Raw genomic sequence first — 21,179 nt, forward strand, 5'->3', positions numbered from 1 at the left:
ATGTCCACATATTCTAGGTCGGAACACGTCCAGGGTGTGATGCTAGTCGGGCTTGCGGGGTGCAGGCAGCGAACGGTTGTAAAAGCCTGCATTTGGTTTATAGCGTTTAAGAGCAGTTGGAGGCCACGGAAAGGAGTGGTTAGGCATTGAAGCTCGTTTGGAGGTTAGATAGCACAATGTCCAAGGAAGGGCAGAAGTATACAAGAATGGCGTCGTCTGCGTAGAGGTGGATCATGGAATCGCCCGCAGCAAGAGCACATCATTGATATATACAGAGAAAAGAGTCGGCCCGAGGAATTGAACCCTGAGGTACCGCCATAGAGACTGCCAGAGGACCGGACCAGCATGCCTCCGATTTGACACACTAGCTCTGTCTGCAAAGTAGATTGGTGAAGCCAGGCAGGCAGTCATTAGAAAAACCGAGGCTACTGAGTCTGCCCGATTAGAATATGGTGACTGACAGTAGTCGAAAGCCTTCGGCCAGGTCGATGAAGACGGCTGCACAGTACTGTCTATTTATCGATGGCGGTTATGATATCGTTTAGTACCTGGAGCGTGGCTGAGGTGCACGTGACCGGCTCGGAAACCGGATTGCACAGCGGAGAAAGTACGGTGGGATTCGACAGATGGTCAGTGATCTGTTTGTTGACTTGGCTTTCGAAGACCTTAGATGGCAGGGCAGGAGATATAGGTCTGTAAACAGTTTGGTCCAGGGTGTCTCCCCCTTTGAAGAGGGGATGACCGCGGGGCGCAGCTTTCCAAACCTTGGGGATCTCAGATTGATACGAAGGAGAAGGTGAACAGGCCTGGTAATAGGGGTGTGACAATGGCGGCGGACAGTTTTAGAAATAGGGGTCCAGATTGTCAAGCCCAGCTGATTTGTATGGGCCAGGTTTTGCAGCCTCTTTCAGAACATCTGCTATCTGGATTTGGGTAACAGGAGAAGCTGGGAGGCTGGGCGAGTAGCAGCGGGGGGGGGGGGGGCTGTTGGCCAAGGTTGGAGTCGCCAGGAGGAAGGCATGGCCAGCCGTTGAGAAATGCTTGTTGAAGTTTTCGATTATCACGGATTTAATCGGTGGTGACCGTGTTACCTAGCCTCAGTGCAGTGGGCAGCTGGGAGGATGCTCTTGTTCTCCATGGACTTACAGTATCCCAGAAACTTTGGGAGTTAGAGCTACAGGCTATTGCAGTTCGCCACAGGATGTTTTTGTGCTGGTCGAGGGCAGTCAGTCTGGAGTGAACAAGGGCTATATCTGTTCTTAGTTCTGCCATTTTTTGAACAGGGCATGCTTGTCTAATATGGTGAGGAAGTAACTTTTAAAAAGAATGACCCAGCCATCCTCAACTGACGGGATGAGGTCAATATCCTTCAGGGGTACCCGGGCCAGGTCGATTAGAAAGGCCTGCTCGCAGAAGTGTTTTAGGGAGCGTTTGACAGTGATGAGTGTGGTCGTTTGACCGCGGACACCGTAGCGAATACAGGCAATGAGGCAGTGATCGCTGAGATCTTGATTGAAGACAGCAGAGGTGTATTTGAGGGCAAGTTTGGTCAGGATAATGTCTATAGGGTGCCCATGTTTCACGAATTTAGGGTTGTACCTGGTGGGTTCCTTTGATGATTGTGTGAGTTTGAGGCATCTAGCTTAGATTGTAGGACTTGCGGGCGTGGTTAAGCATATCCCAGTTAGGTCAACCTAACAGAACAAACTCTGAAGCTAGTATGGAGCGATCAATCACAGATGGTTGTCCAGGGCACAGCTGGGAGCTGAGGGGGGTCGGTTAGCAGGCGGCAACAGTGAGAGACTTATTTCTGGAGAGATTCATTTTAAAATTAGAAGTTTGAACTGTTGGGCATAGACCTGGAAAGTATGACAGAACTTTGCAGGCTATCTCTGCAGTAGATTGCAATCCTCCCCCTTTGGCAGTTCTGATCTTGATGGAAAGAGTTATAGTTGGTATGGAAGATCATCAGAATTGTTTGAACCACTGTGGCCTTCACTAAGCCAGGATTCAGACCACGACAAAGACATTCCAGGAGTTGGCAGAGTGTGCTAAAGCTGGTGAGTAAGACAAACTTAGGAGGCGCTTCTTGATGTTGACATGCATTGAGGCCAAGGCTTTTCGATCACAGAAGTCAACAAATTGAGGTGCCTGGGACATGCAGGCCTGGGTTTACCTCCCACATCACCCGAGGAACAGAGGAGTAGTAGAGAGAGGGTGCGGTGCTAAAGACTATCAAAACTGGTCGCCAGAGCGTTTGGGGACAGAGGAATTAAAAGGAGCAGATTTATGGGCTCGTGTAGAATAGAATTTCTGGGCATAATATAGCAGAGCATGGGGTAGAGAGTGGGGCACGGGTACAGCGGAGGCAAGCCCAGGCACTGGGTGATGATAAGAGAGGTTGTATCTCTGGACATGCTGGTCTCAATGGGTGAGGTCACCGCATGTGTGGGAGGTGGGACAAAGGAGGTATCAGAGGTACGGAGAGTGGAACTACGGGGTCCATTGCAAACCAAAACAATGATAACTAGCCTGAACAACAGTATACAAGGCATATTGATATTTGAGAGAGACATACAGTAAGGCATAAAGTGATTGCAGGTCTTGATTGGGAGAGCTAGCTAAAACAACAGGTGAGATAACAGCAGCTAGTCAGCTAACACAGCAACAGCTGTGTTAGCTGTTGCTGTGTTACCTACACCTACACCTACACCTACACCTACATGTACAAATTACCTCAACTAACCTGTACCCCCGCACAATGACTCGGTACCCCCTGTATATAGCCTCATTATTGTTATTTTATTGTGTTACTTTTTATCTATTTTTTTACTTTAGTTTATTTTGTAAATATTTTCTCAACTCTATTTCATGAACTGCATTGTTGACTAAGGGCATGTAAGTMAGCATTTCACGGTATGGTCTACACCTGTTGTATTTGGTGCATGTGACAAACTATATTTGATTTGATCTGATGTGTTTGTGCAATCAGGCCTGTGTGCTATTGTCTGTATTGTTTTTGTACACATAATGATTTTCTCCTATCCCTCAGCAGCTATCGGACCTTTGTCTCCGAGGATGCAGGCCCCAACACACTCGTTGCCACGGTACTGGCTAAGGACCCGGATGGTGATGGAATAGTGTACTCAATTACAGCTGGCAACGAGGAGGGCAACTTTGTCATCGACAGCCAGAAAGGTGACACTTACTTTGTTATTTTATGATTTACATTTTACATTTTCTCCTTGGGCTTTCATAGCACTCCTAATATACAGGTATAATTCTTGCCCATACGTGTCCTTGCTTATTAACAGAATGAGCCCTATGTTGTGTGTGGAATGATTTGTACTTATTTTATGCTGTGTCAATACTTTTGACACTAAAGGTTGATGAAAATGCAGCAATTTCAATAGAAGCGCAGTCTGTCATTAAGTCATAAATATAAAGAACTACATTACTGTATTTCCAGGGATTTTCATTTGTTCCCCCAACATATACTGAACATAAATATAAACACAACATGTAAAGTGCTGGTCCCATGTTTTATGAGCTAAAATAAAAGAACACACACATTTTCCATATGCACAAAAAGCTAATTTCTTTCAAATGTTGTGCACAAATTTGTTAACATCCCTGTTAGTGAGCATTTCTCCTTTGCCAAGATAATCCATCATACTGACAGGTGTGGTATATCAAGAAGCTGATTAAACAGCATCATCATTACACAGGTGCACCTTGTGCTGGGGAAAATAAAAGGCCACTAAAATGTGCCGTTTTGTCACACAACACAATGAGCTGTTGCCAGAGAATTTAATGTTAATTTCTCTACCATAAGCCTCCTCCAATGTCATTTTAGAGAATTTGGCAGTACGTCCAACCAGTTATATTCGGCGCATGTGACAATACAATGTATTTGATTTYATGTTGCGTTAATATTTTTGTTCAGGGTAGTTTAWTCTCTCATATAGAAAATAGTTCTCTGCTGAGTACTCTGTATTTTGTGGCTGTGCAATCTGTCATTCTTTATTCACCCTCTGATCCGTAACCAGCAGGACATTTGTCAGACTTGGTGACATTTGTCAACCAACCCTTTCAATTCAATTTCACATGAGTTGCTCAATCATAGCTCACAATCTACAGCTTCTACACTGCCAGCCCCCATCTTGGAGTTTACTCCTCTTTACTCCTCTCCTCTGTCCTCCCTTTCTCATTGATCTTAAAGATTATGCCAAAGGCAGGCAGCTGTAGGTTAATATGAGAACAGATAGCCAGGGAGCCATCACAGTTGTGTCTTATTGAAATMATGCATTCTGTTATTTCAAGCGAGCGCTTTAAATAGGGTAGACCAGAACATCAATGTGTCTTTTTTTGTCTTCTTTTTTTATTTTCTTTGTTGTTGAATTTATAACAGCTTTTTGGTGGAAACATACAGTATGGAAAAAAACAACATGAGACCGGAMAAATATATTATATCATTAATAGTTTTGTGTCTAGACATTTTCGATTAACATGCATTGTCTGTATAAGCAGAGACCTCTTTCTCCACAGACAATGAGAGAGAATTAAGTAGTCTACAGTCGGAACGAGTGGAGTGAAAGAACACCTGCCCCATTTGGGTGCATGCTTGTTGTCTTTAATCAGGAGGAACAGTGAGAGATGAGTGATACCACAACAAGAGCAAAAAGTCCTGTGCTCTCTCTCTCTCTCTCTCTCTCTCTCTCTCTCTCTCTCTCTCTCTCTCTCTCTTGATGTTGGTGTTGACAGAGAGAACAGTTGACTCAGATGCTGTTCTCCTCTCATCTGTTATTTCATCCTTCCTGTTATGCAAAAGCAAGACAAGGGGAGAATAATCAAACGTGCATGCGTGCAGCCTGGTTTCTAGCCTTGGGAATGAGAACCTTTTCCCAGCTGAGCAGGGTGACAGTACAGTTGGGGGCATTCAAAAGTTGATCTGTTCTGAAATGCAATAGAAAAACATGTGATTAAAAATGGATGTAACTGCACCATCAGGGGTATATTTAAGAGATGTATTTCAATACATGAGTTATGGTTAGAGGGTGTTGTTTGGCATCACCCTGTGAGATAGTAAGTCACATTTACAATGTACCTGGCTGCAGCAAAACTGAAAAGTAACTTTTTAATACCCCCAACAGTAGGTGGGGTCCTTTGCTAAGGTTGTAATGGTACTCTGGTCTCTCATCTTTTTAGGGTTGATCCGTCTGCGCTTCACCCCCGCTCCCAAACTCCAGGGCCTGGAGTACGTCCTCAATGTAACAGCTACAGACGACAACGCCTCCGGGGGGCCACACCCACTCTCTGCCACCGCCTGGGTCATAGTGGGCGTTGATGATGTCAACAACAACAAACCCATCTTTGAGAAGGTGAGAAAAAAGCCTTGTGGATGAATCCTTTATATACACAGTAGCACAACAGTAGTAGTAAAAACATTGTCTTCTAGGTAGCCTTCAATGTCTTAGTCTGTCTGTCTGTCTGACCGTCCGTCTTTCTCTCTCACTCTCTCTCACTTCCCCTGTCTCCCTACAGTATCCCCTTATGTTTCCCCCAGAGCTCTGATTAGTGTGTCCAGCCGTCCACCCATGCTATCTTTAGGTATTCCACAGGGATTTGAATTAATTGATGAAAAAAGTACTGTATCATCATGATATACTATACGTGTCAAATTAACTTCCTCCTTAATTAGGTCTGAGAAGTGTTCATAAAGTCCATGAAGCTATGCGGTCCAGCGGATGGCTGAAAGGTGTCGAGTTGATATTTCTAAATATATATTTATGCCTGAATAACCAGAGCCCGGGCCTGATGTTGAAAATGACCTTGCTTTTTATGATTCATATTTTAATACTTTGACATTGATATTGCTAATATGTATAGTTTACTGTGGGGCATATTGTATAGTATATTGTATAGTATAGTATAGTATAGTATAGTTTACTGTGGGGCATATTGGCTCTTCTCCCTCACTCCCGCTCCCTCTCTCTCTCTCTCTCTTTCTCTCTCTCTGTGGGGCGTCAGGGGGTGCTTTATATTAGGCAATGTAACTATTGGTCCAATAACAGTACTCTGAGAGAGTATTTGACTTGTATGTGTGTTAATTAAACAGAGGTCTCTCTGGGGCAGACTCATCGAGGGATAAAGTAAACAGGATACCAGGGAAAGACAGGGTGGGCGTTGCAATGTTTAGCTGAGGTTTGATGCGGTGGTGGACCTTCAAATAAAGGAATATCATTGCTCTATTCTCCATCCTATCATGTGTACTGTACAAAAGTAGACATAAAGACAAGTAGACATGACTGAGTAGTCTTATAACTATCAGTTTCAACTTATTCTTCCACCTTTCTCTACTCTCTCTCTCTCCTTCCCACTCTCTCTCTGGTCTCGCTCCTCTCTCTCTCTCTCCCCCTCTCTCTTTTCTCTTCTCTCTCTCACTTCACACACCCACACACACACACACACACACAACACACCACACACACACACACACACACACACACCACACACACACACACACACACAACACACAACACACACAACCACACCACACACACACACAACACACACACACCACATACACACACAACACACACACACACACACACCACACTCCCGTAGTGCAGCAGTACAGGGAGCAGGCGTCGGTTGGAAGAACCAGCCCACAGGGACCTTCGTATTACAAAGTGCACGCGGTGGATGCAGAGCGAGGGGCCAATGGGAAGGTCAAGTACGGCCTGATGCACAGAGACAGCGCCATACCTGCTTCAGAGTCCACCTGACACAGGTAGGTACAGTCGGCAAGGATCCCACAGTCCAGTTAGCCGTGGTGGTACTTGTTGAGATAGCCAAGACCCATAGTCACAGCCCCATAGACATAGCCGTAGCCATAGCCAAGCAGGATGTGAGCATATTGGGATTACAAACACTGGCAGCTGAAATGACCTGAAAAAAAGAACTGGTAAAAATGTAGCAGAATCTACAATTCCCATGCAGTCTTCACACTCTTCAATAAAAAAAAGAATAATGCTTGTGGCCCGATAAATGACCTCTTATACCTGTAACAATAATCCAAAAGGCCCCATTGAAATGAAGTGTTACACCTCATACTTTAACCTTATTTATGTCTGAACCTTTTTGTAGTATAACAATATACTTGTATTAATTATAAATGGTTTCAGGATAAGAGTCAATATGTTATCATAATGTCATGACAAATAGGAGCTTTATATTAACAAGCCACTCTAACCCTGAGTCGTGACTACGACCTTGAGTTTTTCCTGACCACATGAGCTGACCGTGAAAAATAAAAACTTAACCTTTCAGTGATACCCATCCCGGAGCCGGGATCCTCCTCATCAAAAAAGCTGACTAGCATAGCCTATAGCCTAGCCTAACGGGACAGGGATATCATATAATATAATTTTGTCATGAAATCACAAGTCCAATACAGCAAATGAAAGATAAACATCTTGTGAATCCAGCCATCATTTCCGATTTTTAAATGTTTTACAGCGAAAACACAATATGTATTTATATTACTAACCACAATAGCCAAAGACTCAACCGATATTTTCACCATTGTTTCTACCGCATAGGTGCTTATCACAAACCGACCAAATAGAGATAAAATTATCACTAACCAAGAAACAACTTCATCAGATCACAGTCTATAACATGTTATACAATACATTTATGTGTCGAAAATGTGCATATTTGAGGTATAAATATAGTTTACATTGCAGCACATCAAAAATATCACCAAAGCAGCCAGAATAATTACAGAGATCAACGTGAAATACCTAAATACTCATCTAAAACATTTTATGAAAAATACATGGGTACAGCAAATGAAAGAATAAACATCTTGTGAATCCAGCCAATATTTCCGATTTTTTTAAGGGTTTTTACAGCGAAAACACAATATAGAATTATATTAGCTTACCACAATAGCCAAACACACAAACGCATTTATTCACCGCAAAAGGTAGCTATCGCAAAAACCAGCAAAAGAATATAAAAATTAACACTAACCTTGAAACAAATTCATCAGATGACGTCTTATATACATCATGTTATACAATTACAATTATGTTTTGTTCGAAAATGTGCATATTTAGAGCTACAAATCCTGATTATTACATTGTGAATACGTAGCATCGATTCACCAGAATCTCCAGAGACTATTTTGGACCACTCACCTAATCTGACCGAAGAACTCATCATAAACTTTACATAAAAATACTTGTTGTGTGGCAAATGAAAGATACACTGGTTCTTAAATGCAACCGCTGTGTTAGATTTTAAAAAATAACTTTACCATAACATAACAGCTTTGCGTGTATTGTGAGACGCACTCACCAAAACGGCGAGAATAGGACTCAACAATTTACACAGAAATACGAAATAACATCATAAATGTTTTCTTACTTTTGTTGAGCTTCCATCAGAATGTTTACAAGGAGTCCCTTGTCCAGAATAAATCATTGTTTGGTTTTAGAATGTCCATTTCTTCTGTCGAATTCGCACCCAATGCTAGCCAATGTTACTAACATTCCCACCCTCTCTTGGCGCAAAAGAACGGAAAACTCCAAAAGTCCCAATAAACGTTGAATAAATGATGAAACTCGGGTGAAAGAACCTACTTTATGTGTTTTTCTAATTGTATCAATAAAATCAGACCGGAGATATTCGCCGTGTAAACCGAACGCTTTTCAGAAGAGCAATGTCGAGGACTTCTCGCGCCTTGGAAAACTGACACAAATGGCTGACCTGCCACTCCAAAGCTCTTGTTCGACCTCAGATTCAAGCTAGACACCCCATTCCACCTTCCACTGCCTGTTGACATCTAGTGGAAGGCGTATGAAGGTGCATGTAATATCGATAAATATAAGCCAGTTGAAATAGCAGGCACTGACACAAGAGCCCCATTTTCAGATTTTTCACTTCCTTTCTGGAAGTTTGCTGCCAAATTGAGTTCCGTTTTACTCAACAGATATAATTCAAACAGTTTTAGAAACTTGAGAGTGTTTTCTATCCAATAGTAATAATAATATGCATATTGTATGATCTAGAATAGAGTACGAGGCCGTMTAAATTGGGCACGATTTTTRCCAAAGTGAAAACAMCGCCCCCCTATTGACAAGAAGTTTTAAGGACTGAAATTTGAGGCTAAAACTAGTGCCCAGAGTTTTWCCTCAATTTKATGGCCACATAGTTACCACAGGAAAACTCAAGGTGTCTAGTCATGACCTTTGACCTCTGTCCTCAGGTGTGATTGTGACAGCGCGGCGGTTCGACCGGGAGCGTCAGAGAGAGTACTCTATCACGGTGACGGCTACAGACTGGGCTGAGGAGCCCCTTATAGGGATCTGTCAGCTCCATGTCCTCATCCTGGACCAGAATGACAACAGCCCCAAGTTTGAGAACCTGCGCTACGAGTGTGAGTGTCGTAGTATACATATGATAATACATAATATGATTGTAATATTAATAATACGTATGGTTGATGGCAGACTAATCATTCATTTTAATGATATAGACTATTAACCAAAGCTTTCGAAAAGGGTTTATGTACGTTATGCATAGTTCCTTTTTACTTTATTCTCTGGTGCAAGTTTTCATCATAATCCATCATGTTGCCATTATGTCTTTAACTGTATTGCCATACATAAAGATGTAAACATACATAAACACACTTAAGTATGTAAACAATTGATTTGTGGTCTACTGATTCAGCCTGTGACCGACCGTGACCTTGCTCCAGAGTGTTGAGCATATTATTTTGTCTGTTATTGTCTCTCACAGATTTTCTGAGAGAGGACACAATGATCGGCACCAGTTTCCTGCGTGTGGCAGCACATGACGACGACTTTGGTACCAACGCTGCCGTCACCTACTCCATATCCCAGGAGCAGCCTGAGTACCTGAGGGTCAACCCTGTTACCGGCTGGGTGTACGTCAACCAGCCCATATCACAGGTCAGTCAACCAGACGTCAACCATTCAGTCAACCAGCCCATATCACAGGTCAGTCTACCATCAGTCAACAAGCCCTTATCACATATCAGTCAACCAGCCCATATCATAGGTCAGTCATCCAGACGGTCAACCAGTCAGTCAACCAGCATCTTGCTCAAGCACGGTAGAATTGATCAGTGCAGGTGATACAGCTATATAGCAGTATAAAATACAGTGCCATAAACTTACTGGACCATATCAGGCTTAATGAACTAAATGAACCGTATTTCAGACAGAATCATATTTTCTTGCTATTGTTTTGACTTCAGAGGTCCTACATCACCCGGGAGATTATGGCCACGGACGGGGGGAACCGCAGCACATCTGTAGAGATGTCTGTGACCATTACCAATGTGAAGAACCAGCCCCCGCAGTGGGAGAAGGACAGCTACAGCGTGGTCATCCCAGAGAACACTGCCAGGGATACCCCCATTGTGGTGCGTGGAACAGTCCGGGTACCAGCCTGGGTGGCATGGGAAGCCAATCTCATTATGGCATATGGGGGTACCTTTTTTTAGCTATTTGGTTTGCTGGCTGCATACATGTTAGTACATTTTTTGCAGAAATGTTCATTACTTTTTTTTGTTGATTACATTTTCGGTTGCACGCTCTGATTTAATCAGTAAGCACTAATTGACTGGACAATGAGCGCTAATTGTTGCTCCACAAACAAATGACCTCAATATTATACCGGAGTGTATAAGATTGTATAACATTGAATGTTTTTGTCGTATTTACCTCCKCCAAAAGATTATTTGCGTTCTGTTTTTGTCAGATGATCAAAGCAACCTCGTTGCTAGGCGACCCCAGGGTGACCTATAACCTGGAGGAGGGTGTGGTCCCGGAGACTAACATGCCCGTGCGCTTCTACCTGTCGCCCAATCGCGAGGATGGCTCAGCCTCCATCCTGGTTTCGGAGCCTCTGGACTACGAGACCACGCCCAGTTTCTCCCTGAGGGTGCGGGCTCAGAACTTAGCAGCGGTACCTCTGGCTGCATTCACCACCGTCTATGTCAACGTKACAGGTAGGTCTCAACTCAGACACCCTGCAAATGCCCCATCACTAGGGGGCAAATCCTAACTTCCACTTAACGTCAATTTTTTTTACTGAGTCATGAATTGATGTCACTGGGAGACTAAGTGAAAATGTCACTTCAGAGGAAGTTAAAGCAGCCCCTGGGTGAATTGTAAGCATTCATTATTGTCTTCTGTTGACATTGATCCATGACTCATACGTAATTTTTTCTCAGCTATAATTATATAATATTATTCTTTGAAATCTGTAATTGTATACATCCATTAGCACAAAGTCAGTGAAAAGCTTAAATACTGAACAGAGTTTAATGGCTGTGATAGGAGAAAACTGAGGATGGATTACTCCACAATACTAACCTAATTGACAGCATAAAAAGAAAGAAGCTTGTACACAATACTAATATTCCAAAAGATGCATCCTGTTTGCAACAAGGCACTAAAGTAATATTGCAAAACATGAATACAACGTGTTATGTTTGTGCAAATACAATACAACACGTTACTGAGTACAACTCTCCATATTTTCAAGTGTAGTGGTGGCTGCATCATGTTATGGGCACACTTGTAATTGTTATGGACTGGGGTGTTTTGGGGGATAAAAAATAAATGGAATGGAGCTAAGCACAGGCAAAGCATGGAGCTAAGCACAGGCAAATCCTATAATAAAACCTGGTTCAGTCTTCTTTCCACCAGACACTAGGAGATGAATTCACCTTTCAGCAGCACAATAACCTAAAACACAAGGCAAAATCTACACTGGAGTTGCTTACCAAGAAGACAGTGAATGTTCCTGAGTGGCCGAGTTATAGTTTTGGCTTAAATCGGCTTCAAAATCTATGGCAAGACTTGAAAATGGTTGTCTAGCAATGATCAACATGCAATTTGACAGTTTGAAGAATTTTTTAAATAATATTGGCCAAATATTGTACAATCTAGGTGTGCAAAGCTCTTAGAGACTTACCAAGAAAGACTCAGCTGTAATCACTGCCAAATATGATTCTAACATATATTGACCCTGTGGTTACTTATATAAATGAGATATTTCTTTATTTAAATTTCAATAAATGTGCAAACATTTCTAAAAACATGTTTTCATTTTGTCATTATGGGGTATTTTGTGTAGATGGGTGAGAATTATTATTTTTTAATCCATTTTGAATTCAGGCTGTTACACAACAAAATGTGCAATATGTCATCATTTTTCTGCAATCTAAGATGGCGTAGCAGTCAGACATCTTTGTCCTGTCCCTTGTATATATCTTTTTACATATTTTTCTTCGCATATCTTTTTAAAATATCTTCCTAAACAGCAACTTCTAAATACTCTCCTGCAACCCGCCTCACCCAATGTGGCGTGGATCTGCTTTTTTTTCTAAAGTATTTCTATTTACTTCAGATCTGGAATCCCTCAACTGAAGCTAGCCAGCTAACTACCTAACGTTACCAGCTATCAGTTAGCAAACCATTGCTAGCGGTCATCAGCTAACCTTTAGCTCGGAAAGCTCTCGCCAGTTCGAACAACGTGACTCAAACCAGAGCATAACGGACCTATTTCTCTCCATATCCCCGGATTCCTACCGCAAACTCTGAACATTTTCATCTGGATCTTCGCAACTAGCTAACCGCAGTCCCGGGTGACCACTCCTGGCTAGCGTTTCCATCCCGGTGCAAGCAGGGCTCCTGTGCTACCACCGAAGCCCACTCCTGGGCTACAATATCCAGACCCCTTCTACTGCCGGTACGGGGCACGGAACACCACCGATCCTCTACGACTGGAATACCGACATAATCTGCACGAGAACTCCAACAGGCCCCTCAGGTGCGACGCCCGCTGAAGGCCCATTCTGCTAACCTGCTAGGCCTGCTAGCTACCTAGAGCTACCTGGAACCCTACTAATTCCACGACTGGTCTATCGACGTCACCGCACGAAGAGGCAAAAACAGACTTACCCCCATCGCGACGTCCCCCAAAGGCTAACTTGCTAGCCCCGAACTGCTAGCTTGCCGGCCCCGGTCTGCTAACTGCTAGCTTGCCTGTCCCGGTTTGCTAACTGCTAGCTTGCCTTCCCCGGTCTGCTAACTGCTAGCTTGCCAGCCCCGGTCTGCTAACTGCTAGCTTGTTTAGCCCCGGCCTACTAACTGTTAGCTTGTTAGCATTGGCCTGCTAACTGTCTGAATCGCCGTGTCCCCAGTCAGCCCAACCACTCACTGGACCCATATGTTCACTTGGTTACGCATGCCTCTCTCTAATTGTCCAATATGCCTCGTCCATTACTGTCCTGGTTAGTGATTACTGTCTTATTTCACTGTAGAGCCTCTAGCCCTGCTCAATATGCCTTAACCAACCATGTTGTTCCACCTCCTACATATGCGATGACATCACCTGGTTTAAACGTCTCTATAGACTATATCTCTCTCATTATTACTCAATGCCTAGGTTTACCTCCAATGTACTTACATCCTACCTTACCTTTGTCTGTACACTATGCCTTGAATCTATGCTATCGAGCCCAGAAACCTGCTCCTTTTACTCTCTGTTCCGAACGTGCTAGACGGCCAGTTCGTATAGCATTTAGCCGTACCCTTATCCTACTCCTCCTCTGTTCCTCTGGTGATATAGAGGTTAATCCAGGTCCTGCAGTGCCTAGCCCCACTCTCACTCTCCAGGTGCTCTCATTTGTTGACTTCTGTAACCGTAAAAGCCTTGGTTTCATGCATGTTAACATTAGAAGCCTACTCCCTAAGTTTGTTTTACTCACTGCTTTAGCACACTCTGCCAACCCGGTTGTCTTAGCCGTGTCTGAATCCTGGCTTAGGAAAACCACCAAAAACCTGAAATCTCCATCGCAAACTATAACATTTTCCGCCAAGATAGAACTGCCAAACCAAAGGGGGCGGTGTTGCAATCTACTGCTAAGAAAGCCTGCAGAGTTCTCTATTACTATCCAAGTCTGTACCCAAACAATTCGAGCTTCTACTTCTAAAAATTCACATTTCCAGAAACAAGTCTCTCACTGTTGCCGCGTGCTATAGACCTCCCTCTACCCCCAGCTGTGCCCTCGATACCATATGTGAATTGATTGCCCCACATCTATCTTATGAGCTCGTGCTACTAGGTGACCTAAACTGGGACATGCTTAACACCCTGGCCATCCTACAATCTAAGCTTGATGCCCTCAATCTCACACAAATTATCAATGAATCTACCAGGTACAACTCCAAATCCGTAAACACGGGCACCCTCATAGATGTCATCCTAACTAACTCGCCCACCAAATACACCTCTGCTGTTTTCAATCAAGATCTCAGCGATCACTGCCTCATTGCCTGCATCCGTAATGGGTCTGCGACCAAACGACCACCCCTCATCACTGTCAAACGCTCCCTAAAACACTTCTGCGAGCAGGCCTTTCTAATCGACCTGGCCGGGGTGTCCTGGAATGACATTGACCTCATCCCGTCAGTAGATGATGCCTGGCTGTTCTTTAAAAGTGCCTTCCTCACCATCTTAAATAAGCATGCCCCATTCAAAAAATGTAGAACTAGGAATAGATATAGTCCTTGGTTCACTCCAGCCCTGTCTGCACTTGACCAGCACAAAAACATCCTGTGGCGTTCTGCATTAGCATCGAATAGCCCCCGCGATATGCAACTTTTCAGGGAAGTTAGGAACAAATATACACAGGCAGTTAGGAAAGCAAATGCTAGCTTTTTCAAACAGAAATTTGCATCCTGTAGTACTAACTCAAAAAAGTTCTGGGACACTGTAAAGTCCATGGAGAATAAGAGCACCTCCTCCCAGCTGCCCACTGCTCTGAGGCTAGGAAACACTGTCACCACCAATAAATCCACTATATTTGAGAATTTCAATAACCATTTTTCTACGGCTGACCATGCTTTCCACCTGGCTACTCCTACCCCGGTCAACTGCCCGGCACCCTCCACAGCAACCCGCCAAAGCCCCCACCATTTCTCCTTCACCCAAATCCAGATAGCTGATGTTCTGAAAGAGCTGCAAAATCTGGACCCCTACAAATCAGCTGGGCTAGACAATCTGGGCCCTCTCTTTCTAAAATTATCTGCCGAAATTGTTGCAACCCCTATTACTAGCCTGTTCWACCTCTCATTCATATCGTCTGAGATTCCCAAAGATTGGAAAGCTGCCGCGGTCATCCCCCTCTTCAAAGGAAGTGACACTCTAGACCCAAACTGCTACAGACCTATATCTATCCTACCCTGTCTACCCTAAGGTCTTCGAAAGCCAAGTTAACAAACAGATTACAGACCATTTCGAATCCCACCGTACCTTCTCCGCTATGCAATCTGGTTTCAGAGCTGGACATGGGTGCACCTCAGCCACGCTCAAGGTCCTAAACGACATCATAACCGCCATCGATAAGAGACATTACTGCGCAGCCGTATTCATCGACCCGGCCAAGGCTTTCGACTCTGTCAATCACCACATTCTTATTGGCAGACTCGACAGCCTTGGTTTCTCAAATGATTGCCTCGCCTGGTTTACCAACTACTTCTCTGATAGAGTTCAGTGTGTCAAATCGGAAGGCCTGTTGTCCGGACCTCTGGCAGTCTCTATAGGGGTGCCACAGGGTTCAATCCTCGGGCCGACTCTCTTCTCTGTACACATCAATGATGTTGCTCTCCTGCTGTGATATTCTCTGATACACCTCTACGCAGACGACACCATTCTGTATACTCTGGCCCCTCTTGGACACGTGTTAACTAACCTCCAGACGAGCTTCAATGCCATACAACTCTCCTTCCTGCCTCCAACTGCTCTTAAATGCAAGTAAAACTAAATGCATGCTATCAACTGATCACTCCCCACCCGCTCCCCGTCCAGCATCACTACTCTGGACGGCTCTGACTTAGAATACGTGGACAACTACAAATACCTAGGTGTCTGGTTAGACTGTAAACTCTCCTTCCAGACTCACATTAAGCATCTCCTATCCAAAATGAAATATAGAATTGGCTTCCTATATTGCAACAAAGCATCCTTCACTCATGATCCAAAATACCCTCGTAAAACTGACCATCCTACCGATCCTCGACTTCGGTGATGTCATCTATAAAATAGCCTCCAACACTCTACTAACAAACTGGATGCGGTCTATCACAGTGCATCCGTTTTCACCAAAGCCCCATACACTACCCACCATTGCGACCTGTACCCTCTCGTTGGTTGCCTCGCTTCATACTCGTCGCCAAACCCACTGGCTACAGAGTTATCACAAGTCTCTCAGGTAAAGCCCGCCTTATCTCCACTCACTGGTCACCATAGCAGCACCCAACCCTAGCACGCGCTCCAGCAGGTATATCTCACTGCACCCCAAACCAATTCTCCTTTGTCGTCTTTCCTTCCAGTTCTCTGCCCAATGACTGGAACAACTGCAAAAATCTCTGAAGCTGGAAACACTTATCTCCCTCACTACTTTAACACCAGCTGTCAGAGCAGCTCACAGATTATGCACCTTGTACATAGCCTATCATAATTTACACCAAACAACTACCTCTTCCCCTACTGTATTTATTTATTATTTTGCTCCTTTGCACCCCATTATTGTATTTCTACTTTGCACATTCTTCCACTGCAAATCTACCATTCCAGTGTTTTACTTGCTATATTGTATTTACCTCGCCACCATGGCCTTTTTTTTGCCTTTACCTCCCATCTCACCTCATTTGCTCACATTGTATATAGACAAATTTTTCTACTGTATTATACTGTAGTTTTGTTTATTCCATGTGTAACTCTGTGTTGTTTATGTGTAATGCTATGCTTATCCTGCCAGATCGCAGTAGCAAATGAGAACTCTTGTGCAACTAGCCTACCTGGGTTAAAAAAGGTAAATAAAAAAATAAAAAAAACATATTTCTGAAGATACTGTAAGTCATATTGAAATGTAGTGTTCAGTCGATTTATTATATTGAGGCACACTGTCTTAAATGTTGCCTCAATATATTTCATGATGTGTAACAACATGTGCGCAATGATGTGCCAAATGAGTCTGTGATTAAGTGCATTATTATTGGGTAAGCATTTGAATAAGCCACCTCAATATTTGCAGCCTCTCTATGAGCTGATCCGTCATCAGTGTTGTGAAATAATTATAATGTTCAGGTAAGATTTGAATGGAGAAAGCTGATCAGAGATCAGCGCTGCCTTTCTTTCGAACCTATCAGTATTGGCACATGTTTTGGGAAATGCATGTTACACCTTCAGCCTTTATAGGAAATTTGCATTGTTAAAACACTCCAAAGCCTAAATTCCATTGCTATCAGGAAACCGGGCCCGGGTAACTTTACCAGTATATCCAAACATTTGGGGGCACAGAAAGAAAATGGGATAGCTTCTTCTTCAGGAGATCAATGAATGAATGACAGATATCTTGCATATAGTCAAAACCAACCTGACATCAATGTAATGCGTCTCAGTAGGAAAATAGTGCTTTTACACAATGTAGAAACCTGATATTCCACAAATGACTTTTTAAGTTCAATGACAGGTATTCGTACAGTATCAACATTTTAGCTATTATAATAATTTAATGTATTTACAGAGTTACATATTAGGTTCTAGGGCACAACATGTGATTAGCTAGAATTCATATAGGGCCAATATAGSCTGTATCTCTATCAATTTAAAATATCTTATTTTCTGGGGCTCCTAAATTCCGTGGTGCTCCTAACTTTTTTAAGTTGGGAGCACCAGTGCTACCAATGAAAARGTTTAATTTTGAGTCCTGGGTTTAGGTGCTGAAATGAATCTTCAAATAATTATGTTTTCAATCTTGTCTCTTAGATGTGAACGACAATGTTCCATTCTTCACCTCCTCCATCTATGAGGCTTCAGTGACGGAGGGAGCCAAGGTGGGGACCATGGTCCTCCAGGTGTCTGCTCAAGACAAGGACCTGGCTTTCAATGGACAGGTGAGTGGCACATTGCAACATCTAACACAGCACAACACAACATCCATTGACCCATCCATAACTTAATATCACATAGCTGTGGTGGTCAAGTGGTTGGGACTGTGTGTTATTCTGCCTGTGTGGCTTTGACCATACGACTGTGAAGGAGAACTTATATAAGGATTATGTTGCAGTGACTCTAGTTTCTATGAACAGTCGTGTGACTCATGCGTAGAACAATTACTCTCCCGCACTCACGATTACTACAGCATCGTTTATCGTTGGCGTTTCCATCGGTTGCAGTGACCACAAGGATGTGATAGAATGATGCTATAAGGCATCCATATCAGGAACTCATCAGATTTCTGTAATGTGTTCACTTCTTAATTTGGGAACCGTCATTAATTGTACTCTGTCGTGGTCCTATAGATCACCTACTCCCTCTTGAGTGACAGTAGTGGGGACCACCGTCTGTTTCGTGTAGATCCAGAGCTGGGCTCCATTTATACAGAGGCTGTGTTTGACCGCGAGGCGCAGGGATCCTACCTACTGGAGGTTCAGTCTGAAGACGGCATGGAGTCAGCACGACCTGGGAGGAACAAACAGCCCAACTCTGGTGAGGGCTGGGTTGTATTTATTAGGGCACAACGTAGCAAAAAGGTTTGCAATGGGTAACAAAAACGAGTTTCTAAGTTCACTTATCCCTCCCTGTTTCAGTCTGTTTTTTCCCAGTTTGGTATATGTGACCGACCTGCTCCGTTTGGTCTTATTTAGCAAAATATGAAATTGTGTTTTTTATGTTGGATAAAAGTAGAGACTCAGAGCTAGAAAATGGTATATCATACAGTACACTTGCAGAACAATGGAAAAGTAATTATTCTTTGAAAGTTGATAAACTTGTAACCCCACTTTTGAGAAAATGTCCCTTGAATGTTTTGGTATACRTACTAGAGAGCTCTTTTTTTGTCTACACCCATTCAGCATCATTCCCACCATCTTAAGCCTTAACCCCACCCATCTTTTTAAGGATTCACATGTGAGGCCATGTGCTAAACAGAGTGAGTACTGTAGTGTACAAAACAACAAAAGATTTCAAGACTAAAGGCTGGTTTATACTACGTCTATCGACATGTCTGTATAAAGTTGTCGRAGTGACATTATGAACATTTTATTGTCGTCCAACATCAAATTTGTCATTGTCGTTATGAAAAAGTATAAACACAAAAATGACAGGCTGCATGACATCAGTAGCCTGGTGGTCCAAAATAGCATAACTGGTGTATTTTAACACCAATATACCCATCCATTTAAAAATGAATTTAGTATACTCTATGTCAATCTCGCAAACCAGGCAACTAAAATAAACTTTCTAAACAATGTTTTGTTTCGTTTCTAGCTTGTTAGCTAYCTAGTTAATGTGAAGTTCAAATAATGGCCATATCATATAGCTGACAAAATCTTAACTTCAGCTAATTTTATTCATTATTACAGGGAAATAAACTCACAACAAGATCAATATTTACAAGTTAATGGCGAACTAATTACAGAAAATAGCTTACGGTTGTGAGTGTGATGAAATGAAAGCAGGGAATTATGTATTATATTATATATATATATATATATATATATATACATATATATATATAATATGTACTTGTCCTATTGCTCAGTTGTGCACCGGGGCCTCCCACTCCTCTTTCTATTCTGGTTAGGGCCAGTTTGCTCTGCTCTGTGAAGGGAGTAGTATCAAAACAAATCAAATCAAATTTATTTACAAAGCCCTTCTTACGTCAGCTGATATCTCAAAGTGCTGTACAGAAACCCAGCCTAAAACCCCAAACAGCAAGCAATGCAGGTGTAGAAGCACAGTGGCTAGGAAAAACTCCCTAGAAAGGCCAAAACCTAGGAAGAAACCTAGAGAGGGACCAGACTATGAGGGGTGGCCAGTCCTCTTCTGGCTGTGCCGGGTGGAGATTATGAAAGTAACAGTGGCCAAGATGTTCAATGTTCATAGATGACCAGAGGGTCAAATAATAATATCACAGTGGTTGTCGAGGGTGCAACAGGTCAGCACACTCAGGAGTAAATGTCAGTTGCTTTTCATAGCCAATCATTCAGAGTTCTCTACTGCTCCTGCTGTCTCTAGAGAGTTGAAAACAGCAGGTCTGGGACAGGTAGCACGTCCGGTGAACATGTCAGGGTTCCATAGCGCAGCAGGCAGAACAGTTGAAACTGGAGCAGCAGCAAGCATGTGGACTGGGGACCAGCAAGGAGTCATCAGCCAGTAGTCCTGAGGCATGGCCTAGGCTCAGGTCTCTGAGAGAGAGAGAGAGAGAGAAAAGAAAGAAAGAAAAGAGAGAAAGAGAGAGAGAATTGAGAGAGCATACTTAAACTTCACACAGGACCAGAAGACAGCGAGATATACTCCAAAATATAACAGACTGACCCTAGCCCCCGACACTAAACTACTGCAGCATAAATACTGTAGCTGAGACAGGAAGGGGTCGGGAGACACTGTGGCCCCATCGACGATTACCCCCAGACAGGTCCAAACAGGCAGATATACCCACCACTTTGCCAAAGCAACCCCACACCACTAGAGGGATATCTTCAAACCAACTTAACATCACTGAGACAAGGCGAGTATAGCCCACAAAGATCTCCGCCATTGCACAACCAAGGGGGGTGCAAACCAGCCCGGAAGATCCGTAGTGACTCAACCCACTCAAGTGACGCACCCCTCCTAGGGACGGCATGGAAGAGCACCAGTAAGCAAGTGACTCAGCCCCTGTAATAGGGTTAGAGGCAGAGAATCCCAGTGGAGAGAGGGGAACCGGCCAGGCAGAGACAGCAAGGGCGGTTCGTTGCTCCAGTGCCTTTCCGTTCACCTTCACACTCCTGGGACAGGTTACACTCAATCATAGGACCTACTGAAGAGATGAGTCTTCAATAAAGACTTGAAGGTTGAGACCGAGTCTGTGTCTCTCACATGGGTAGGCAGACCATTCCATAAAAATGGAGCTCTATAGGAGAAAGCCCTGCCTCCAGCTGTTTGCTTAGAAATTCTAGGGACAGTTAGGAGGCCTGCGTTTTGTGACCGTAGCGTACGTGTAGGTATGTACGGCAGGACCAAATCGGAAAGATAGGTAGGAGCAAGCCCATGTAATGCTTTGTAGGTTAGCAGTAAAA

General features: G+C 43.4%; 1 pseudogene; it reads left to right on the forward strand.

The window, feature by feature from the left end:
* The window catches only part of LOC111960997 (neural-cadherin-like), a 140,038-nt pseudogene that overhangs the window by 32,689 nt on the left and 86,170 nt on the right, over window positions 1-21,179 (forward strand).

Source organism: Salvelinus sp. IW2-2015, linkage group LG4q.1:29 (genome assembly GCF_002910315.2).
Source record: "Salvelinus sp. IW2-2015 linkage group LG4q.1:29, ASM291031v2, whole genome shotgun sequence".
Classification (NCBI taxonomy): Eukaryota; Metazoa; Chordata; class Actinopteri; order Salmoniformes; family Salmonidae; genus Salvelinus; species Salvelinus sp. IW2-2015.